Source organism: Argentina silus (assembly GCF_951799395.1).
Source record: "Argentina silus genome assembly, chromosome: 3".
NCBI classification, from domain to species: domain Eukaryota; kingdom Metazoa; phylum Chordata; class Actinopteri; order Argentiniformes; family Argentinidae; genus Argentina; species Argentina silus.
In genome coordinates, this window is record NC_139657.1 from 26,315,020 (window position 1) to 26,324,449 (window position 9,430).

Consider the following 9,430-nt stretch of genomic DNA (forward strand, 5'->3'; position numbering starts at 1 on the left):
GCTTGAGCCTTATATTGGGAAACTTTGGCCATTTGGAATAGGAAACCCATTGCACCCCCATGAGCAGAAGCCTTGACACTAATGAAAGGCATGTCTGCGCTGTGGCAAGAAAGAGGCACAACATTAAACAAAAAACGCAAATCTGTTTGTCTTTCACGGCTGCCAAGGATTAAAGGGCCCTCTTCTCGACACTCAGCCTTGTGAGTGGTAACACAGTGGCACGGCAGCAGTTCCCATTATTCAGCGCTGAGGCTGCCAGAACGAGACTGTAACAGCCCTGCTTTTTGACCTGGTATTCTCTGAAAGAATGATTTTCCCCCTGAGCGCATCACAATACTCCGGGAAGCCCGGGCCAGGGCGTGAGCCTGCTGCGATGTTAATTTAATGACGAACCACAGCTTATATGAGTCGTTAAAACAGCTGAATAAAGTCATTGTTGTTTTGCCCCAGTTCGTTGTTAAGGGCTGAGCGCCCGTGGGGCCCAGTCTTCCTGCTCTGGGCTGCGACCCAAACAGTGGATCCTCTGTCAGCACTATAGAGTAGGACGGATCTTCAGAAAAAAAGCGCTTCCTTTCCTTACCTCCCACCCCAGTTTAGGTCTCCACAGACCCAAATGTTTTTTTGAAGTGGCTGGGGTCCTGCTGAAAATGGCCCACTGGTTCTGTGAATTGAGACAATTAGAGGCTAATTGGTGCATGCAGTATTGAAATGACGTCATACACTGTTAAAGAAAGACAAAAGGCCAGATTTACTAAATGTTTGCTCCTGTGCCAACAAGTTTGCACCTGTTGTTTGTCAGAAGGGAAAAGGACAAAAACAAAGCTACCGGTATGTATACTGTATTTATTACACTTTACTGTAAAACAGTTTATTTTACCTCCTGGTATTAATAAGGTAGTTATAGAAAGTAATCTTCTTTGAGATGAATTGACAAAAGCACCACTATGATCCATCTAGTACCAAGGTAAGCACCAGAAAGTTTGTTGTTACAACAACGTTTTTTGTAATGGTGGTTGGGTAACAGATCAAATCGGGCTGAAATATATTTTTGTTTTACCATAAGTTCCTTCCATACCTTTCCAACCTACCGCTCTATCAACAGTTTCTGCAATTATCTTATCATTGATGACTAAAAAAAGGCAACATTTACCCTCTGTATTACGCTTTATCGTCCATTGTGTTTTAAATGCACATTCCACCTTTTCAATGCACAACTAACATTTTTAAAAACTGCATGATGCTTAACTGGAGGAATATGTGAAAATTACGTTTAGCTGACTTTGTGCTATTTTGTTCCACGGCTTTCAATGGTGTTAACAGTGTATTAACAGTACATTAAACTATGTTCAGCCACATGTGGGAGTGCTGTCACATCAAATTACCCAGTGCTTTGTGTTTCATATGTCCCCAACGACATTCATCCTGTGGTATATGCCTATTAAGTCTCACTTCACTTTTCTCTGAGGGCATTTTTTCACATATATTCAGAGATCTGACAGCCACTTACAGTGCAATACAAGTGCCTAAGAAACAGCCTACCCTTTCAAACAAAAGACTGCATTTTCTGAAAGGTTTAAAAAGATTTAAGCTTCCTTGGAATCTGGTATGTAGATTCACACTTTGTTTGCCTTAATGGTTGTGAAGACAATATACTTTAGGAAGAGGCCACAAGCACATACTGGTATGGAAGCCAGACAAACTGGTGGGACCTGATGGTCCCCAATTGAATCAGTGATGTGAAGTAACTGTCATTAGCCTCATTTCCACTGCTTCTCTGGGCCCCAATTTGCTTCCACTAAAGAGTGCTGTGCAACACTCAGTTTTAGTGAGCGTGCCGCTAAATTGGTAATGTTGTTCAGCAAAGTTTCACTCAGCGTAGAGGCGGAGGGCAGGTCTCGGGCAATGAGTGGGTGGGGATAATTGAATATGATATGAAGATGTCCATTGTCCTCGCCACTCAGGATTTCACTGCAAATGTTGGAATGGATAATATATATATATATATATATATATATATATATATAGATATAGATATAGATATAGATATTTTTTTTTACAAATAAATGCCTGTCAGTTGTAGGCAAAGAATGTAAACACAAGCTGAAGTGTCTATGATGTCATAATCTAACCACTCGTACAGTGGCGAGACAAATGTAATCTGCTGTGTGTCTCCAAATGGTTTAATTAGCCTGTTTTCTCATGTTTTTTATCATGTGTATCAGCTAAATTAATAGACAATTCTGCTTTATCTCTCGCAACCCCCAGTCATAACCATAATCACCTGCCAGTTTAGTACAGTCTTACAGTTACCTACATGCATTTATCTATATAATTTCGTCGCTTTTTGTTTCCTCTCTAAACACCGTCAGGACTGTATGGTTATTATTACGGTAGCCTATCGTAGGCCTACGTATGGCTAACCCTAACCCTTAAAGTACAGTGTCCTGCATAAGTAACAGGAGAGTGCATTTATTTTTCTTCTTTTGGCTCAGTCCTCAAAATCAAAAAGTTTGAAATCAAACAACTACTATGAGGTTAAAATAGAGATTCTCAGCTTTTATTTGAGGGTATTTGTGTACATATTGGTTTCACCATTTAGAAATGACAAACACTTTTTATACATAGTCCCTCTATTTCAAGGCATCAAAAGTAATGGGACAATTGGCTTGACAGGTGTTTCTGGTGAGTCAGGTGTGTTACGTCACATCATTTGTGCAGACATAAGAGAGCTGTCAATGTCTAAGTATTGATTCTAGGCTTTGCGTTTGTGTTTGCCTTTGCAGTCTGCTATTGATGTCTGTCAACATGAGGACCAAAGAGGTGTCAATGAAAGTCAAGGAAGCCAGTGTTAGGCTGAAAAATAAGAAAAAGCTTATCAGAAACATAGCCAAAACTGTAGGCTTGCCATCAGCTGTTTGGAATATCATTACAAATAAAAAATAAATAAAAACACTTGTGAGCTTAGCAATCGTAAAGGGCTGGTACAGTGGATGACCGAAGAATGCACACCATAATTAAGAAAAGAAAAAAAAACAACTGTCCCACAGATCAGGAACACTCTCCAGGAGGTAGACGTGAATGTGTCATAGGCTGCCATTCACAGAATATGTCATCAGCTGAACTACAGAGACTTCACTGCAAGGTGCAAACCACTAGTTATCATCAAAAGGGAAGGTCAGGTTACAGTTTGCTTAAAAAAAAGTACCTAAAAAGCCTGCAGAGCTCTGGAAGACGGTATTCTGGACAGATAAGATGAATATGACCATATACCAGAATGATTGCAAGAGTAAAGTTTGGAGAAAAAAGGATCTGCCCAAGATTTACACCATACCACCTCATCTGTAAAACTGGGTGAAGGGGGTGTTATGGTTTGGATATAGCTGCCACTAGAACTGGCTAACTTGTTAATTGATTAATTGATGATGTAACTGTTGACGGCAGCAGCAGAGTGTGTGTACAGAAACATCTTGTCTGCTCGAGTGCAAGCGAATGCCTCCAAATTCATTGGATGGCGCTTCATCAAACAGTAAGACAATGACCCAAAACATACTGTGAGTTTTTCAGGGCCAAAAAGTGGAAAGGTCTTGACTGGCCAAGTCAATCTCCAAATTTAAATCCAATTTAACATGCATTTCATTTCCTGATGATGACATTGTATGCAAAAAGACCTCAAAACAAACAACAACTGAAGATGGCTGCAGTACAGGCCTGGCAGAGCATCACCAGAGAAGATACCCAGCGTCTGGTGGGGTTCAATGGGTTGCAGACTTCAGGCAGTTATTGCATGAAAAGGATTGTCAACCAAATACTAAACATGAGTGCTAAATGTATACATTATATGAATCTGTCCCATTACCTTTGCTGCCCTGAAATAAGGGGACTATGCATAAAAGCATAAAAAGTAGTGTAATTTATAAAGTATCAAGCTGAGAATCTATACTTTAACCTCATAGAAATTAACCTCATAGTAATTGTTTGATTTCCAAATGTTTGAGCCAAAATAAGAAAAAAAATACAAATAAAAAAGTGTATAGAGGGGGGGGGGGGGGGGTCCAGTGTTAATACTTAATCAAATTGAGTGATAAAGTATTAATTGTGCATTGTGTGCTGGGGAAATCTAAATCCTGTGTTGGGTAGAGTTTACAAGGGTGCACTCTAAAACCATGACATATACTGTACAATGTTTAAGATATTCTCCTATTGGATTGTTTACCCAATCAAAGACCTGCACGGTTCCATGATTTCATTAGTAATTGGCACACAGAGCAGAAGCGATGTATGCAACATTGGTCATTCAATGTTTTAGGCTTACAGAATGTAGTAATGGTGACATTTACTCAGAGAGGTGCAAGAGGAAGGCTGGGAAGACCATCAGGGACCCCAGCCACTCCCTGTTCTCTCTGTTGCCTTTTGGTAAAAGGTACCGGAGCATCCAGACCCAGTCCAACAGGCTCCGGAACAGTTTCTACCCGCAGGCAGAACTGACCCCCCAGGGCCTAATCCTTTCATTGAATCCTCACACCTCCACTACATTTAGAATGATCAATGACATGGTAGGTGAGGACAAAGGACAGGAGGATGAGATGACCTTTGGGATGAGGCCCTCGATTGACTGACTGTCTCGTAGAGTCGGAATTCGTCCCGTTGAAAAAGATGCTGCTTTTCACCCCCGATTGGCGGTGGTTCCTAGTCCAGCACAGTTTCATCAATCTTCTACTGCAATAGCATCCATCTTCTAATATGTGGTCATGGAACACAGTGGTCATTCAGTCATATGACAGTGGTCATGCAGTCATATGACAGTGGTCATGTAGTGGTCATGCAGCCATATGACAGTGGTCATGTAGTCATATGGTAGTGGTAATGCAGCCATATGACAGTGGTCATGGTCATATAGTGATAATGCAGCCATATGACAGTGGTCATGGTCATGTAGCCATATGACAGTGGTCATGCAGTCATGTGACAGCGGTAGCCTCACATCTATAACAACCCATTATAAGAAATTTCATGACCTCTTCTACTGTTATTTACCATGACATTGTTTACAACTGCCTATGATGGGTCTTATCATGGATTATGTAGCTGTTATTCCTGCTTTACGAATGCATACATAACACTTTACATGAGAAAAAGGGTGCTGTGTGAGTGCAGTGCTTGAGAGTGCTGCAGTGGTTATGCAAGAACACCAGACAGACTTGATAATCCCTTCACCGCGTATAGGAGTGGAGGAGCAGGCGGGCATCATCATCATCATCATCATCATGACAAATCAGTCCAACCAATCTCAGCTAGGCAGCAGTGACAGAGACAACAACACAGCACGCAAAGCGCTCATTACAGTTCAGATATGAAATACCCCTCGGGTTGAATGGGCAGAGAACAACCATCAAGTCAAGGAAAAGAACACTTGTCATAAGAGAGAGAGGAAAAACTGTACGAGGATCGGCATGGTAGCTCTAATGTTATTCAAAGGAAGGTCAGATTTCTCATCCCATTCCTGCCCTGGGATGGACACTGCACCAAATGACAGATCTTATGTTATGTTTAAGACACTGTCATACTACTATCTACTACTACTATTATTATTAAGCGTAGTGTTACCCCCTACATATTTATATGTTTTCTATTGTTACCCAAAGGGTTATGTAGCAGAGAAGAGGGGTGAAGTGGGAGATCTTTGGGAGATTGAACACCAGACGGGCTACATCATTCTGGATGAGCTGAGCTGATGAGATCTGATGGCAGAGGCGGGGTGCCTGGCAGGAGTGAGTTGCAGAAGTCAAGGCGGGAGATGACAAGTGCCTGGACCAGGAGCTGAGTTGCATCTTTTGTGAGGAATGGGAGTATCTTTTGGATGTGGTAGTGGAAGAATCTACAACAGCGGGTCATCGCTGTGATGTTTGCAGCAAAGGACAGTTGGTTGTCCAAGGTCACCCCCCCCAAGATCTTCTGGGGAGGGGGACACTGGAGTGGTTAACAGTGATGGAGTTGTCTTGGAGCAGGGAGGCAGACTTTCCCAGGGAGTAATAGTACTGTAGCTTTGTCTTGTCAAGGTTGAGGTGGTAAGTGACAGACATGCAAGCAGAGATGTCTGCAAGACATGTGTTTCCACCTGTGTGTGTGTGTGTGTGTGTGTGTGTGTGAGAGGGTGTAAGAGAAGGATAAGGCAGCACAGAGGGCTGCTGGAGATGCAGAGTTCTCTGACGTGATCCACTCAGTGAGAGCCCCTGTACTAGAACGAGTGAGAAATAGTTTAGATGACCCAATGTACAGACAAGGCATGTCATCCCATGACCGTACAGCATTCTACATGTTTAACATCTGAGTTCATTACTTGTTACAGCGGTGTGGAGGTCTCGTGTTTAGGAAACAATACCTAATCTGTAGTTCCAACAACAGCTCCGCTCGAGAGTCAAACGTTGCATAAGGACCATCATTAGGGGTGGATCAAACACTGTTGGAAGTTGGGAAGCGTGCGCTCCGATGCGTAATGATGCAGAGGGACTTTGGGGGAAAGCCCCCCCATCTATCCCTTCCTTTTCTTTTGAACAGCACTCATTACCTCTGCCGGTGGGAGACCAAGGGTTCTGTGGGCATGTGTCAGTCCGGCTCCTCGTCAGGGCTCTGGAGCTACGAGCGCTAACGGCTAACTGGGTCAGGAGGAAGAGAGAGAGAGAAGGGTGGGGGAGTGCGCTCGTCTCTCACCTGTCGGGACTCATTGGATTTGTAGCGGTCGCGGACCACCCGGGGGTCGCCGGTACAGTTCCCCGTGGGAGGTCGTCTAAACCCTTAGTCACCCCATCAGATCTTGGTCAAGTACAAAGCTGAACTGCAAACAAGTGACCCGTACTGTGTCCCAGGAGTCTTGATTAGCTTTCTGTGCGTCTGATCTGATTTCCATATCCACTGATCTGGGAAAGCAATCAGTAAGAACCCATCCAGTTCTTTCATCCACCAGTGGTCATGAACGTGAGGGGAAGAGGAAATTAAGTATGTAAGTCTTTGGACTTTAAGATCCTCAGAAAACAGGTAAAAAGACCAGTAATTATATGCAATACAGTATGATAACAATATGCGAAATTGACAAAGTCAAAGTTGACCGATTGTAGATACTTACATAGGGTTTATGAAACAAATGTATTTGCTAACATTTTGTTTGATACAATTCACCCCATCTAGTACTATGGTCCACTTAACACTACTGGTACATGTGATTATTAATATTGGTAATATTTAAAGTGTGGTTTGTCTATGGACATTTATGTCAGAGTTTGTCAGAGTACAGTATATTTGCTATATAGAATGTTTGAAGATTCAAATATCAGCATCTCATTAATCTAAGATGATTTGAATATGTTGTGAAACCTGATGTGTGGGAGGATGGAACACTGCTTAATATGCTGGATGGTGAAAGACCTCCCTCATCTGGCAAATGAGAACATTGCAAGCTTGTACATTTTGGGCAACAATCTTTTTTTGTGACAAAGTGGGTATGGGTCAGGGGAGGCAGAAATCGGAGGACAGGCTCATTGTAATGCATGGAATGGAATGATAAATGGTATCAGTTTGCTTCCTCATTCCATTCCATGCATTACAATGAGCCCGTCCGATTTCTACCTCTATGAGCCTCCCCTGGTGTGGGCAGCACTAGAAGTTTGTCATCACCTGCCATCTCACTACAGAACTACACTTTGCTCCTTGGTAGCAGTTGACTGGATGGCAGCCCTGAAGTTAAGAACCAACCAGTCAGTCCATCTCCAACACAGTGTTATTGATTCCCTGTCATTAAAAAAATTGCACTGTGGCACCTAAAAAAATAGAACTACACCAGTGACAATGAGTGAGGGATTCTTGCGTACACTGATCCATTAAATGACCAGTTCGAAAAAGACAAAGAATTGAAACAACCCCTCAAAAGGGTACATCAGCTACAAATGTCATTTTATTACTATCTTAAATAATGTCAAAATAAATGGGCTATTATGATCCACAGAAAAGACATGCTCAAGTGACTTTTGTTATTAAAAATGTGTATATAATATATTTTCTCAGCAGAAATCTATCCAGGGTGAGCGATAAACCTCACGAACAAATGTGATTTGTTGAAGTCTTGTGTACGGGAAGACTGAGCGAGTACCCCAGTTCCAGTCCATTGCAGAGTATCTTGAGCGTATCTATGGGCAGTGATAATATTGACTGAAATGAAAGCCAAATTCAAACTTCCAAACATTAAAAGATTTTATAAAAATGTCCATTTCAAAAACAAAGACCTGGATACATTTCTACTTTTCAAATAAACATTTCTTACTACCGGTATTTAAAAAAAAAAGAAAAAAAAAAGACAACAAAAAAGACACACACAAAGGAAAAAAAGTATTATTATAATCAACTCCCTTTGGTAAAAACTGTATAAACTGTCTTGCATTTTTCTTTTTCATATACGACTAACTTTAGCCATCTCTAACTAAAGTCCACAGTAAGCATAGAAAGTATTACTAGCACAACAAAGCAGATATCTGCCATAAAAAAGGTCTGACAATATGTACATTCATTTACAGTGTGGATCGTCCATCCATAACCATCTGTCTGTGTGTACAAGCTGGTGTATTGGCATAGGGCATTGCCAGCAACTTTGAAAGGTTGAATACCAGGGCGGCCAGAATAAGTTATGTTTATATTCCTAGATATAATATATACTAATATACTTCCATACACACACACACATACATAATATATGGAAGTATGTGTGTTATATATATATATATATATATATATATATATATATATATATAAATAATACACACACACATACATATAAGTGTGTATATGCATGTATGCATGTATATATATATATATATATATATATATATATATACACACACACACACACACACACACAAACACACACACATATACACACACACACACGTGTGTGTGTGTGTGTGTATGTATATATACTATACACATATGTACACACACACACACACACAATATTTGTTTGGACAGTTAGCCTAAAACTTGAATTTACACTATTCTCCAGTAAATTAGGTTCAAGATCAAATTATTACTATGGAGGCAAAAATACAAAATATCAGCTTTCATTAGAGGGTACCAAATAACATTTAGACTACTTTAATATTATTAATTCGTCAAAATATTTATGACTTCCTCAAATGGTGGAACTACATACATAAAGTGCTTTTATTTTTAAATGGTAAAATGGATATGTATGAAAATACCCTCAAATGAAAGCTGACATTCTGTAAGTTTGCCTCAGTCATTATTTGACACAGCTATTTCCTGGAGTATACAGCCAAATTAAATATTTCTGTCAAACTGTCCAAATACATATATAGGTGACTGTTTATATAAATACACACACAAATGTCATTACTCTGACATTCACAAGCTATACAATTTTACAGTC